At 34.1% G+C, this 16,713-nt stretch overlaps 1 long non-coding RNA gene across 6 annotated transcripts; it reads right to left on the bottom strand.

The window, feature by feature from the left end:
* Positions 1-1,730: 1,730 nt before the first annotated feature.
* LOC133803991 (uncharacterized) lies at positions 1,731-4,991 on the bottom strand. 6 transcript variants are annotated; one of them, XR_009878253.1, is made up of 7 exons: positions 4,804-4,991; positions 4,130-4,265; positions 3,755-3,823; positions 3,582-3,639; positions 3,112-3,202; positions 2,720-2,841; positions 1,731-2,085 (listed from the first exon to the last, which is right to left on the bottom strand). It is a non-coding gene; the product is annotated as an uncharacterized LOC133803991 (long non-coding RNA). The 6 variants fall into 6 exon arrangements; XR_009878255.1 differs by having other exon boundaries at positions 4,130-4,251; XR_009878254.1 differs by having other exon boundaries at positions 2,747-2,841; positions 4,130-4,991.
* Positions 4,992-16,713: the final 11,722 nt, after the last annotated feature.

The following is a 16,713-nucleotide window of genomic DNA, read 5'->3' as shown; positions in this document are numbered from 1 at the left end:
ATTAATTAGATTAATTTAATTAATTAAAAAGCATAGGAAGTTTTGAGAAAACACATATTCTAAATAGTGGGTGGGAGAGGGAGATGTAACAATAACTTCTATGGTCTCCATTGGTAGTTAACATCGATGTTTCATGGAATAGGCCTCGAGACACCTTTGTTTGATTCCCCTTAAGGAAAGTTTCTGACTTTGTTATTATTCAATGTTAACTTCTTTATCTTTAAGAATATGATTGAATGATGTATTTCAAGTTTGACTGACCCTAAGGCACACTCTTTAGTTAAGTCATTATTAAAAAATAATGGATTACTCTCACAAATGTTAACTAGGCTTTCGAGCGGACTAGTTAATCTTGACCAAACAAGCGGTTGTTCGTAAGTCAAAAGAGAAAATTGTTAATTTTAAGTTTTCACTTATGAATTTTAGAATTTTCTCAAAATTAATTTGAGATTAGTCTGACCTACCCTAAGGCTGGTCCATTAATTTATCGCGAAATTAGTAATAATTTTTTTTATGTGTTATTCAAATTTGTTGCATTCATGTATCATATTTACTATATCGAAAACTACTAATATTCATTATATGTGCTAAATATATACATATCGAGAATGCCTATGAAATATGGCACTTGATAATAGAGGAAGCTGATGAATTTGCTAAGTCTAATCATTTGAAAGAAACAAAGACAAATTTTACTTACATATATTTTTCTAGTAGTTTTGTGCTCCAAGATGCCACTAACTATACTTGTTGTTGTTTGTTCTTCATCGCAGGTTAAGAATCCTTCTGGAAAGAGGTTAACTATACGCAAAATTCTGGATAAAGATGGAGCTTGATTTTAGTTTTATTTAAAAAAAAAATTGTTATGAACAATTTTAAATTTTTAGTTTGTTTTTGTTTTAGAGATTTTTTATTTATATTTCAAACAAGAAAACTAATATTTAGAAACTTTTAGTTTATGATTAGTAATGTGATTATTAATCGGGAACTTTTTGTTTCTATGTTGCATGAAAAATGTTTTGATTTCTCTTTCAATAATAATTCAATTTTTTTCTCAAGATCTGGTATTGAAATCTTTCATGCAAAATCCAATGATGGGCTAAAGAACGATCAATCTACAACTCTGAAATTTTTAAAGTTACTAATCCAATATTTACTATACGTCAAAAGACTAATTCTGATAGCGAAACATATCTATGACACTTAAGATTGAGACATATTGGTTTGGATAGGATGTATAGATTAGTAAAGGAAGGACATTTAAGAGAACTAGCTATTGGTTCTCTTCCAGTTTGTGAATCCTATTCGGAAGGCAAGATGATCTTTCTCTGCAAAAAGTTCAAGAGCTATAGAACCACTCCAACTTGTACAGCAGACGTGTGTGGTCCACTTAATGTACAAGCGAGAGGAGCGTTTGAATACTTTGTTACTTTTATTGATGATTATTCAAGATATGCACAACTACAAAAAAATGCTTTTTAAGACTCACATTGTGAGCCTTACAAAAGATTTTAGAGCACGCCCCCGCAAATATTTTTAGGGCTTGCAATGCGTATCCTAAAAGATCTTGATGAGTGCCTTTAAATAAAAAATTTATAACTCTCTTCGCATGCCCTAAAAGAATATTGTTGAAGACTCACAATGCATGTCCCTAAAAGTTATATTTTTTAATTTTTTTAAAAAATAATTTATAATTGTTTTAAATTAAAAATTACGATTTAAATGAAACATTTATATACAAATTTGAAAACTTATAGATTAAAATAACAAAACTTGTACATTCAATGAGATAGTTGAAAATCTAAAAAAAACCAAATTTGGAACAAATATAAATAATCAATCTTATCACATTTATAATACAGAACTAAGAAATCTAATAAGGATAACTTGAATTAACAATGGAACCCCATAATATCATAACTTGACTTGATGAGAGATTCTTCAAGCAACTTCTTCGTTCCTTTGCAAAAACTTATCCTCTTCAATATCACCACAAACATTCTAGTTTCTACCCATGGTCCAATGCTAACAGAATGTCATTTTCACTACAAGAATAATATATATACATATAAATATATAAGGTTCCTGTACAATTACAAAAAGCACCATTAAAAGTTGAAAAACACATACTTCATAAAAATTTCTAGCATATTCCATCATCAAAAGCCAAACAACTTCCACTCAATATTATTAAGCAGTCAAAAAATAAAACTATCTCTCCATCAATATCTAAATAATCATCAAAATTTTCAGCAATAATCATAAAAACTATTCATATAAATATTCCCAAAATTCTAATTGATCTTCAATGAAACAAAACAATAAATTTCACACTACCACCTCTCATCAAATCTGAAATTCAATAATCATTTTAGCATATACCATTAGCACAATCCAAACCAAATTATGCTCACGAATGCAAACCAAAACACTAACTCCAAATTCTGAATGCAATTCACTATAAAAAAAAATCAACCAATAAGATCCAACCATCAATCAATAAGTTAAACAACACATATTTTCATCCATATATTACCGCAGCACACAGAATAGATTCAACACAAGCAGCATAACGAGACAACTTAGAAGAGAAGTGTGCGAATTTGTGAGACGAGAGAAGAGTGTACGTGAGAAGAGACAACTCAAATTAGTGAGAAAGTGTAATAAAATACAAAGAGGAAGAAAACACGGGAAGATAATTGTTCGAGAGAAAGGTTACCAATCAATAGCTATTGTGGATTCGAACCTTCGAATACTCTTGCAATCTTGATCTAAAGTAGTGCATCCTGCTTATTTTTTTCTCTGCCCGTTAAATCTTTGTTTTGAACATATCGTTTTGATCTGAAATGTCCACATGTGTTATTAAAATGATAAAACAGGTGTAAAGATAAAAGGCTTGAGAAATGTCGTTTGTGCTATGTGTTTCTAATGTGTGTATCATAGTCTTATTGTGCCACACATGTCTATTTAATTTACATGAGTGTATTGAATTTAATTTTTCCCAGACCAACTGCTTGGTTATGTATTATATATCTAATAATATGATAGTTTATAAGATTAACAAGAACAGAGAAAACCAAATTAATAAAATTGACAAGTAGCTAAATCTACCTTTGTCGAGTAAATCAGGCGAAGGCTAAAATTCAGGAATGTTAGGAGCTGTTATAAAATGATCATCTTCCATTTCTTAATCCACGCATACCTAAAATATTTAATACCAACAAAATAATTTATAATTAATTAGTGTACATCTCTAAATCTATGAATAATGTATATCCAATTAATTAGGATATACATTATTCGTATAGTCAAGCAGCAAACAATTTCTTGTTAGATAGTACTATTTCATAAAATATTATTCATCCTGTACGAGGTATTCCAAAATAGTAGCAAACTACACTAAAATTAGCAACAAAATAGACTATAAATCTACAATATTAATCCATTCAACCCAGTAACAAAATACACCAAAAATCAGTCACAAAATACACCAAAAAATGAGTAGCACAATACAAATAATATGCCATTAAAGTAGTAGCAAAATATATCAAAGATTATATTTATTATTAGTCTGTGTTCACCTCAATTCATTTTCCAATTCTTCAATCCACCGCTTCAATTCTTGAACTTTCTTCTTTTCTAATTATTAACAAACAAACAAATTAATTATAAGTAAATAAACATGTAAATCAAACTATATACTTGTCTCTAATAGAAGCATTACAAAATTTCCCATAGAAAAATGAAATGGTACCTGGAGCCATATATCGAAAATGTTGCTAGAGTCATGGTTTGCATCATAGAAGTATGATATATTGATGATCTGGTAAAATCATCCAAATGTGAGAAATTAAGCTCTCTTTGAACATATTTGTTTATCATAAAGGAATGGTTGTTTTTATATAAATGAACCGCCTCTTCATTTGGCAGTCATGTTTCAATTTAAGTTTACCTATAGGTTTTCTACATTTAAAATCTCTTGTCAAATAACTATTCTACAAAGCTAATCTCAAGCTTTCTGCTATAATCACTACCAAACACAGGATAAAAGATCATACAGATTATAAGAAAATGTAGCAAACATATATAAGTATAAATATATATATATATTATTTCAAAGAGATGATACCATAACAAGGCCTCTGATAGTGACGACCTCTTCCACAATCTTGACCCAATAATCATGATCACCACCAAAGCCACCATAGTAAAGGTACACCGTTAATCCTCCATAACCATGTTCACCATCAACTTAATTGAGAAATCTCAAACCACAAATGATATGTCATATAAGGTTAAACATCTAACGTACATACAACATTCTAAAAAAACAATATAAATCAAAACAAAAATTAAAACACATATAGATATCACAATATTTAGGATGCCGAGGGAGACATAAGGTGAGCACACAACAAACCCATAAAATCTTCCCCTTTCACACACACAAAACAGAGCACAAAATTAGTACAGAAGAAAATTAAAATATGTATATAAAATATATATATATATATATATACATATAAACTTGATTTAGAGAGATAGCTCAGAGAAGGAGCCTTTTCACAAAATAGCAAATAATAAAATCAGTAAAACAAAATAGAAATTAAAAAAAATACATAAACACACATATATATATAGAGAGAGAACGAGAGAGAGAGAGTAGTAGAGAATGTGAGAAAGAGGGAGCCTACCGTGTGAGAAATAAAAAAAAACACAAATGTACATATAAACAAGAGAGATGGTGAGATAGGCGGAAAAATAAAAAACCAAACCTTGAAATGGGTTTGGAGAGTAAGATACCTGCCACCCACCAATCTGAGGGAGGAAGCTTGAGAGTAGAGGGGATCCGAGGCAGGAGCTTGAGAGAGAATGAGCCCATCGCCGTCGACGAGAGAACTCAGCCGCATGAAAAGGTTTGGGTTCGTCTCCTTCTTTTTCTTCTTCTTCAATTTTGTGCTGATGAGAAAAAACAAACCCTAAGCCCAATTCGAAATCCCCAAATTATTTTTATCCCTATTTACTTAAAAATTTTAAGGGCACTCTTTGGGCGCCCTTATTACTAAAATGACATCTAAAGTGAGTCTTTAAAAGTCACCACTCATTTTCACACTCAAATCCCCATATATTTTATTACGACACTCATTGCGAGTCCTAAAATTTATTTATAAAGTTAAGGACTCACAATGAGAGTCCTAAAAACTCTAGAAATATTTTTTAGGGCTTGCATTTAAGTGTGTGTCCTAAAAAGGTGACTCATAAAGAGTATTTTGTAGTAGTGATGGTTACCTAAATTTGATGCAAACTAATTCTGAAACTTTTGGAAAGTTTGAAGAATTCCAAGCAGAAGCTGGAAAACAATTACGTAAATCACTAAAGTTCTTCGATCTAATCTAGGAGGAGAGTACTTGGATTATGAATACGAGGACCACTAGTGTGAGCATGGAAGTCATTCCCAACTCACTACACCTAGAACACCACAGCAAAATAGTGTTTCAAAAAGAAGGAATAGGACGTTATTAGACATGGTTAGATCAATGATGAGTTATTCATCATTTCCACTGTCATTTTGGGGTTATGCAATTTAATGTGCAATGTACATATTGAATGTTGTTCCATCCAAGTCTATCCAGAAGACACTATTAGAACTATGGAAAGCTGGAATCACGCAGTGAACTATGCATGTTTGTAGGGTATTCCAAAGAAACTAGAGGTGGTATATTCTATAGTCGAAAAGAAAACATTTGTATCAACAAATACTACTTTTCTTGAAGATGACTACATTAACAATCAAAAGCCTCGTAGTAAGGTTGTACTAGAGGAGATATTCTCAGATCACCAATTATTCTCAATGAACAACGACAAGAAGAAGCCATAAGTTCTAGTTAGAATGATAGAGAGCTTCGTTGTAGTGGGAGGGTTGTCAGATAACCAATTCGCTATGAACACGAAGTTCAAATGCTTGTGTTTGACACAAACAAAGATGATCTGTTGACATATAGAGATCCAATGAGAGATTCTGACCAAGAAAATGGCAAGAAGCCATAAACCTGGAAATGGAATCGATGTATTCCAAGTCCGTCTTGATTCTTGAAGATCTATAAGAAAATGTTAAACCTATTGGTTGTAAATCAATATTCAAGAAGAAAAGAGGAGCGAATTGGAAAGTGGAGACTTTTAAAGCTAGGCTTGTAGCCAAGGGCTAAATTCAGAGAGAAAGGGTTGATTATGAAGAAACTTTTTCTCATGTGGCCATGCGAAAATCTATTCGCATACTCTTGTCCATTGCTGCTTGCATGGATTATGAGATATGGAAAATGGACGTTAAAACAACATATCTTAATGGCTATCTTGATGAGACCATTTATATGTCTCAACTAGAAGGGTTCGAAATAAAAGGTCAAGAGAAAAAGGTTTGCAAGCTTCTTAGGTCCATTTATGGACTCAAACAAGCTTCAAGATCTTGGAATCTGATATTTGACGACACAATTAAAACGTATGGTTATGAAAAAAATGTTGATGATCCTTGTGTCTATAAACAAATCAAAGATGGTATTTTGGTCTTCTTAGATCTTTACGTTGATGCTATTCTAATGATTGGAAATCTCGTAGAAACAATAACAAAAGTAAAGAAATGGCTAATTGGCAATTCCAAATGAATGATTTGGGAGATGCAAACTATGTTTTGGGCATCTAGATCCTTCGACAGAACAAAGTTTTGGCTTTGTCTCATTCAACATATATTGATAATGTATTGGAACGTTTGAGGTTGAAAAATTCCAAGAAGGGTGATATGCCAACCCGTCATGGAATTATCTTTTCAAAAGAACCGTGTCCTAAGTCACCTCAAGAAGAAAAGGATATGAGATAGTATCTCTATGCCTCTATAGTAGGCAGTATAATGTACACCATGTTGTGTACAAGACCTGACATTTGTTATGCAGTAGGGATAGTCAGTCATTATCAATCCAATCCTTGATTGAGTCATTGGGCTGCAATAAAGAATTTTCTCAAGTATCTTAGGAAAACTAGAGAATATACACTTGCATATTCAAGTGGTGACCTGAACCCCAATGGTTACACTAATTTTTATTTTCAAACAGATAGAGATAGTCGGAAATCAACTTGTGGATTAGTGTTCACATTTGGTGGATGAGTTGTAGTCCGGCGTAGTATCAAGCAAACCACTATTGCAGATTCTACCATGGAAGCCGAATACATAGCGACTTGTGAAGCAACTAAGGAGGTTGTGAGGCTCAAAAAGTTATATTCTGATCTATAAGTTGTTCCAGACATGGATAAGCCACTGGTCCTGTACTGTGACAACAATGGGGCAGTAGCTAACTCAAGGGAACCGAGGAGTCACAAGATGGGAAAGCATATCGAGAGGAAGTACCACTTGATCAGAGATATTGTTCACAGAGGAGATGTAGCAGTAGATAGCTTCGAAACATAACCTTGTAGATCCATTTAGTAAGACTTTAGCTACTCATGTTAGAAACATGGGTTTGAGAGAGATGCCTCATTTGATTTATAGCAAGTGGGAGATTGTTGGGTATTATGTCATTTAAAACGTATGTATTGAACAATGTTTTATGAAATAAATAACTAAAATGAATTTCTTCATATATTGATTGTTTAGTATTATTATTAGAATAATAGTATATGAATATCAGAAAATTCCAAAATTCATTATTGTGACTACAATCCTGTATTGGTACAACATTATTAAGATTGTAGGGAACAAATTTAAATAGTTCAGAGTAAAACAAAGTTATATGGAATCTTCAGATTAAATACTGTAAGTACGGTTCACTAGTATTATGAATACATGTAATCTAGATCCGGATTACTGATGTAGTAGGACATCTTAGTGGAGGTACTTTGTATAAAATAGTTATACATGAAGAGGACCCAATGTGTTATTAATACTTGACTAAATACCATTTATTTTATAAGTATTAATTAAACATATCAATAAGATGATCATATACAAATTGATCTTATTTCGGAAATGAATAATGGTTCTCTTAGGAGTTAGCTTTTGAAACTGAAAGGTTATTGAACTCAAATTCATAAATCAGTTTATGAATTAACCATCACTAGCAAAGTTAATGGTACTTGAGGAAACAAGATATAATTAGATAGGTAAAACAATTTCTTAACCATAATTTAATTATGAACCATTAATAGAGTATTAAATTGTATGTAATGATTAAATCAATGGACGCTATTTATATTTAAAAAGTATTCAATAAATAAATGTCTATAATTACAAGAGTGCAGTCTCATATTTTTAGTGAAATAATATTGTGATGAATAAATTTATTGGAGCTTAATATTGTGGTTATTTTTTATTAATAATCTAAATTTATTGGAGCTTGAAATTATAGGTCCATAGGTCCCCGAGGTGGTTTTATCAGCACTATCCAAGGTAAGAGTTGAAACTTGGGAATATCAATGAATGAGCATATTTAGAAGAAATTTGTTCATCGGGGTCAAATATGTAAATGAGAAAAATTAATTAATTAATATATTAATTTTTGAAATTAATTATTTAGTTAAATTATCGAAAATAATTTTGGTATTTTCGAAAATTCCATTTAAATATTTAAGATAATTTATTTTCATTTAATAGTTATTTTTTATTTTAATAATGTGAAAAGATAATAGAGAGCTCAAATTGGAATTCAATTTGAATTGATGTTTATTCATTAATTAATCATATGAGATTAGTTACCAGGTTTATATATTTTTGATTAAATGATTATTAAATAATAATTAAATAAATATTGTTAAGACACTTATCCTTAAAATAGGGAAATGTTACACGCCAATCACAGTGCTTGCACTGTGATTGGCGTGTGACTAGGTCCAACAATGGATCTTGGATATTTATTTTATTATTTGTTTATAATTCCCATTTTAAATTTAATTAATTCTTTTATAAATCTATCTAATAGAAAATTAGTTTTTATAAGATTCTAGAGAATTCTAAGTCTTTCACACAAAGAGAAAAATATATCGTATTATTTTTCTCTATTCCTGAAAATTGTCTCAGACCTGAAAATTCCCATGTGTTGAGAATATCTTGTGAATCACAAATTCCCACAATAAATGTACGTGCCCACACATGTCTTGAGGTGTAGTGATACATCTTGGAAGATCTTGATCTGTGTATTTTGGAGGCAACCTTGGATTGGATGTTTGTAGGAGTTACAAAAAGATAGCAATGAATCTTGATAGATATACAACTGCTAAATCCTTATCTTTTTCTATATCATTGATTAATGTGTGCATACTAATGGATCCAGTTATTTAAAGTTTATTTCTATAAAATATTTCTAAATCTCTGGGCCCACCACCCCGTGTATTCCACTGTGTACATGGTAAACCAGTTACCAACCTTAATCATCAATACTAACAATGAAAACACAATAGAGTAACACAAAACAAAGTTAGGGTTAGATTGATACAACCTTTTGTTTAGAGCAACTTGAATCTTCAAACTTGAGGAACTTCTAAGGCTTATAGACAATAAGAATATTGTTGTCCTAAATCTCTATTCCAAGCCTTCCCTAATTGCTTGAAGCTTCAACCAAGTATAATGAGATTTGAGATTGAACAAGCCTTAAAACACATGCAAGTCAAGCAATGCTTAATGAGTTTCTTGGAGAAAACTTTGGTCTTTGATAACGCGAGAGAGAGAGGTTGGAGAGAGTGATCAAGTCTTCTAAAACTCTATGAGAATCCTTTTATAGTGTAAGCACCATCATTAGGTCTAACCAATAGATTAGAGAAAATTAACTCGTCATTTGAAGCTTATTTTACGTGTTTGTACGGAAACGTCAGGCGATACGTCACCTGCATGTAGGTGATGTATTGCCTGCTAGTCGATATGTTGCATACTAGCATGCGATGTATAGCCTGCCGAGACTTCTGAGCACCTTCGCATTTAGGCGATGCAATGCCTCTTAGGAGGCGACGCATCGCCACCCGCTTTGACTTTTGACCCTTCTAATGGTCCTAAAATTACTCCAAATGCTACCAAAATTTTTGGGGGATCCTTAGATACCTCCATGTATCACTTTAGACCAATAAAATTCACTTTTAGATGCCTACTAAAAAATCTCATATTTTCACTTCAACTTAAGTGAAAATCGTTAAGTGTTTTGCCCCTCATTGTGTAAACAACTTAACCATTATATTTAACCAATTTCAACATTCCCCCACTTGGTTAGATATAATCCTCTCTTATTAGATTATACAGTATTGGTACATAAAATAAAGTATATTTCAATTTGAAATTAACCTTAGTGAAAGTATTAAAAAACCTTATTGAAGTCATTGGTGTCTTAAAGATTGAACCAAGCACTCCTTAATGATAAAACTGGTAACACCTCACACACCTCCACTTGACCATTCTTCTTCCCACTTTTCTTGCTTAGCACTCATATGGCCATGTGCTCATCCATTTCATGAACTTTCATGGGAGAAACTCCAACTCCCATGAGTGGCGACACCACCTCTAAGTTCACATAGGTAAAGTTCTTAGAACATATTTGCTACCTTTATAGATGCTTCTTGCACACAATTGAACCTCACTAAAAGCCCTAGGCTTAATCCTAACTTGGTAGCAAACAACACTAACTATCCTTGGATGGAACTCATGACTATGTTAGTGTTAAAACTATTCACTCAATAACTTGTTCTTACCCATTGAACTCTTGCCCTTGATTTATACAAGTTAGGAGATGGGTTGCCATCATTGATGAATATATCATTCTAGGAGTTTCAGTCCCATCCCTTTAGAAGTGGAACTTACTAACCTCTTTGCAAGAGGTTTTGCAAATGGATCCGCCATGTTCACACTTGTCTTAACATATGATATTGATATGATTCCATCTTGAATCAATTGTCTCACATACTCATGTCTTAGACTTATATGTCTAGACTTCCCATTTTATATGCCATTATAGGCTCTAGCTAATGTGGCTTGGCTATCACAATGTATCGAGATTGGAAATACCTCATCCACGGAAATTGGGATAGCCAACATGAGATCCCTAAGCCACTCGACCTATTTTTCGGTTGCCGCTAGAGCTATAAACTCGGCCTCCGTGGTTGAGTCTGAAATACATGTTTGTTTCTTGGAACCCCAAGAAACCTCTCCTCCACTTGATATCCAACTTGCATCGGAATATCCTTCAAGTATCTTCGGGAACTTTGAATATTTGAGGCCTAGCTGCTCGGACCTTTTAAGTTACCATAGAAATCTCTCAATAGCTTTCCAATGTTCCATACTTGGATTGCTAGTAAACCTACTTAGTTTACTAACTGCACATGCAATATCCACTCTTGTGCAATGAGTGGTGTACATTAAACTCCCTAACACACTTGCATACTCAAGTTGAGCCACCGCTCTACCATTATTCTTTTCAAGCTTTATGTTTGAATCAAATGGTGTATTATCCTATTTGATTTTGAGATGACTAAACTTGTCAAGCACTTTCTCAACATAGTGGGCTTGACTCAAGGCATAACCCCCACTATTTCTTCTCATTTTTATACCTAATATGGTATCAACCTCTCTAAGGTCTTTCATCTTGAAAGTGGAAGATAGAAACCTACTCGTTTCTATTATGCCTTTTATCTCATTACTCAAAATCAACATATAGACACACCAAGATGGCATAACTGTAACGTCGTACTACTCAGGGACCGTTACACTGGGTATTTTAAATAGTGCTAAGCTTGCTAAATGAGTCATTTGGCCATAAACATGTAACTAAACATGATTAACGATTTATGGTTAAAATTTTTGGTCAAAGGTACAATCGTTTCACAAAAACGTTTACTTTATTCATGGGATCCCAAAATACATTTAAAAAGGTTAATTACAATGGAAAAAGTTACAACGAGCCGACCTACACGGCAAAATAGGGTTGAACCCTAGTTCCTTTTTAAAACCTCGGCCATGGTGGTCGAGCAGCCACATATGTATACATCGTCACCTAAGCTCTCCAACTTAGGGATGGTCCAACTTTCTTTTTCCCTTACCTGCACCATATAGCACTCGTGAGCCAAGGCTCAACAAGAAAACTTAAACATGCTCATAAGCAGTTAATAATGTATTACCAAATTATAAAAATCATGCCTAGCAGTAATAACCCTACTCATGCATGTATACCGTTCATATAAATGACTACAGTGTTATATGGGCCAATAGCCCAAGATAAATGATCAATGAATCATACCGAGACCCAATGCCCAAAATACATGATTAATGAATCATACTGAGACCCAATGCCCAAAATGCATGATGATTAAATCATACTGGGGCTCAACGCATTAGAATATGGGACTAATAAGTCACCCCAGGGCCTGTTGCCTTGGAGTTGGTCCAACGTACTTGGCGCCTTAGTTTTCCACGACCAATAGGTCGATCAAGCGTATGTCATGCTCCTGATTACGCATAACCATATGGACCAGCGGTTAGCACGCCATTTCCACCATTGACTTATAAGTTAATGCTTTTCAAACAGCGCTCGGCGCTATTGCCGTCCTTGACTCATAAGTCAATGCTTTTCGACCAGCACTCAACGTGCTAATGTCGTCCTTGACTCATAAGTCTATGCTTTCAACTAGCACACAACGTGCTAATTTCGTTCTTGACTCATAAGTCAAGTTTGGGGCCCAGCCCTGGGATATAAGACTAATAAGTCACCATGGGGCCCGTTGCCCTATCCTCTATATAACCAGCCTTGGAGCTGGCCCAGCGTACCTGGCACTGAGTTTTCCATGACCATTAGGCTGGACAAGCGTATGATGCACTCCTAGTTAGCGTAACCAAAACGACTAGCACTCAACGCACTATTGCCGCCCTTGACTCATAAGTCAATGCTTTTCGACCAGCGCTCAACGCGCTATTACCATCCTTAACTCATAAGTCAAGCCTTTCTAAATCAGATAATGCAGACCATCATATATCATTTATCAAATATCCAGATGCAAAGCATTCAACATGCTTAATCAATAATCACAAGCATAATCATAATCATGCACATTCTCAGGCTTCCATTCCCTATCCATATTCCTGTTCAATAATTCGGGCCAAGCCATAATCAGATGTATCGCATACCAGGTGCTGTTTTCTTACCTTTGGTTCGAGCACAAGTTAAATATGAACGATCCTTGAGAACAATCCTGTCGTGAGCCGTAGCAGTAACCTAGAAATAACCATAAATAATAATCTCATAAGATTCAATCCTTAAAAACAAACTCTGGGACCACTCCCGAGCTCTCGAGACTTGTAATCCCACCCAATGGGGTGGTGGAACCATCCCCCGAGCCCCCAAAGTCCTCCCAAGCCCTAAAAATGGGCTTTGCTAAAATAGGTATAGTGTTGGGGTGCCAAGGATAGCGCTGGGGCACTACCCAAGTCAGAGAGCCACCATTTGACTTCCCCTGCCTAGTGCTGGGGCGCCATCCCTACAGCACAGAATTTCTCTAGTTTCCCCCTGTGTTTTCCCTCGAGTTCAAGTCACCAAAACCTCATCTAAACACCATCCAAACTCACAATTTAACATGAAAACCTCATCAATACACCAACCTCATCAAAACCAATGTTTAAACCCATTCAAAACACCACCAAAAAACTCAATGCAATACCTTGACCCTTAAAGCTCAAGAACAACCATAAAACAAAAATAGAACACCATTAAAACAGAAATGGAAACTCACCTCAGTTGTGAATTAATCCTCCTAGTTCATGCTAACCAAATTCTAGGACTCAAATCTTCAATTCCAAACCTTAGCCTCCAAAATTTCAAGAACTCCAAGGAACCACCCAAAGAACTTAGAGAGAAAGAGAGAAGCGGTTGGGAGAGAGAGAGAAAAGGATGTAAGTTACTCTGTTTTTTGGGGTTTCCTCTTTCTGAAGGGAAGAGTGACTAAGTCACTAATTTGGCACCAAAATGACCATATTGCCCCTTAGCCTAAGCCTTGCCCTCTTAAGCCCTCAAGGATAAAATTTTCATTTTCCACTTATCCCGTTAATCATAATTAACGCATTATAATTCCCATTAATTCCAATATCCTCAAATAATTACAAAATAATTTACCCATTACCCGATCCCAGTAATGTACTAAATTACCAAATTACCCCTAGGCTCACTCCGAGCCCGGTATTTGACCCCGTTATGAACAAACTGCTACTTTGCTCGCTAGGATCGTCTCATGCTGAATAACCCAAATACATCCACATAATGATGTGGTTCCATACATATATCACATATATGCCAAATTTACCCGTAACGGGCCAAATTACGAAAATTACCCTTTTAATCAAAAATGGGCCCACATGCATATTTAATACACCTAAACATGCATATCGAGTCATATTATAATATAACTCACATAATCATATGATGATACACATATATCACATGTAACATAATTTTCATAATTTGCCATCCTGGCCCCCTAATCAAGGCCCTAAGCCTTATTAGGTAATTTGGGACGTTACAATAACTATCACAAGTCTTTGAGCAAAAGCACTTGTCTGCATTATTGTGTCTAAACCCATTCGAAATTATGGCTTTATCAAACTTCTCATGCCATTTTTCAGTGCTTGTTTGAAACCATAGAATGAATTAACAAGACTACACACTTTATGCTCATTTCCCCTTAGAACAAAACCCTCCGGTTGTTCCATATAGATCTCCTCATCGAGATCTCCATTTAGGAATGTTGTTTTGGCATCAATTTGATGAACATAAATGTTATATATTGATGATAAGAAAAATAATATTTTTATAGTGGTTGTCCTAGCACTCGATACGTGTCAAAATAATCGATTCCTTCCTTTTTTGTTTAAACCCTTTGGCTACTAATCTAGCCTTAAAGGTTTTTAATGTGCCATCAGTGTGATATTTCCTTCGAAATACCCACTTGCACCCAATTGGTTTTGAACCATGTGGAAGGTCTACCAATTCCCATGTGTGGTTTGACATAATTAAATCCATCTCATCATTTAATGCGTTCTTCCAAAAAGCGGAATCTCTCGAAGACATAGCTTCTTGGAATGTTTTTGAGATCATCCTCAACCTAAAGAGCCATAGGAAATTTTCATGTGACTTATTCAAGGGTACCCTTTACTAGGTAGAGTATTTCCACTTGAGAACATTTCTCAATTGATCCTAACTCTTTAAGCCTTTGGCTTCTCCGAGGCAATATTGGTTGCTCATCAACCTTTAGATCTTTTTCTTTACGAGATTCTCCAACACTTGCGGGTTCTTGAAAATTGCTATCACAATATAATATATTCTTAAAGAACTCCACTTCTCTTGATTCAATTATCACATTAGACTAGAGGCCTTGCTATTTGAGACGTAGCCAACAAATGAACACTTTACGACCCTTGGACCAAACTTGGTACTTTTAGGCTTCGTGCTCTTGCAATAAGCAAGGCACCCCCACACTTTAAGATAGCCTAGGTTAGGCTTCTTTCCTCTCCATAACTCATATGTAGATACATTGTTCTTTTTCATAGGAATTTAATTAAATATATGACACGCAACAAACAAAGCTTCACCCCACAAATCCTAACACAATTTAGCATGTAAAAGCATAGAGTTAATCATCTTAAGATAAGTCATATTCTTTCTTTCAGCTATTACATTTTTTTGTGGAGTGTATGGTGCAGTGCATTCATGTATAATGCATGTCTATCACAAAACATATTAAAATCATTTGAAAAGTATTCACCACCTCTATCACTTCCAAGAGTCTTTATTTTCCTTTCCAATTGATTTTCTACTTTGGCCTTATAGATTTTAAATGCATTAAATGTATCATCCTTACTCTTAAGTAAATACACATAAGTATACCTAGATGAATCATCTATAAAAGTCATGAAGTATCTATTTCCTCCTCTAGTCAACATGTCATTCAATTCACATACGTCACTATATAAAACATAGCAAGTTTGAACATCTATCAACACTTGGAGAATGTTTCTTTACCATTTTATATTTAACACATAATTCACATTTATCATGCTCATTCACATCACAATTGATCAATCCACATTTAAAAACTCTTTTAATTTTGCTATAACATTTATGAGCAAGTCTATTATGCCACAAAGTAATAGAACTAGAATTAATCACAATACAATATTTAGATGCCATATAATTATTGTCATTATCAAGAGTTCAAAGTTTGATCATTCCATCACAAAAATAACCCTTTCCCAAAAAAGTACCTAATTTAGGCAAAATGAGTTTATCGAATTCAAACTCCACTTTGATACCAGATTTACTCAATAGACTTCCATTCACAATGTTTCTAGTCATATCAAAACATAGAAAACATTAATTATGGTCAATTTCTTTCCATTAGTGAATAACACATCAATGCAGCCCCTTTCAAGTACCTTCGACCTCTTTTCATTTCCCATTTGGACTTCAAGTCCCACCTTTGCACTTTCAAAGGCTTTGAAAAGAGTTTTATCATAGGTATGATGGCACAAGTATCATGTCGCCATCCTCGCACCTTTTCGTGGGTTGCATTAACTTCACTCAAGTTTTCAATGATCTCAACATCAAATGCATTGGCCTTGGTATCCTTACATAGGTTTGCAATGATCTCTACATGTAACGCCCTGGATAGCCAAGACCGTTACACTGTGTGTTTATAAAGTGCTAGACT

Source organism: Humulus lupulus, chromosome X, assembly GCF_963169125.1.
Source record: "Humulus lupulus chromosome X, drHumLupu1.1, whole genome shotgun sequence".
In the NCBI taxonomy this organism is placed as follows: Eukaryota; Viridiplantae; Streptophyta; class Magnoliopsida; order Rosales; family Cannabaceae; genus Humulus; species Humulus lupulus.
This window is presented reverse-complemented; position numbering and strand designations above follow the sequence as displayed.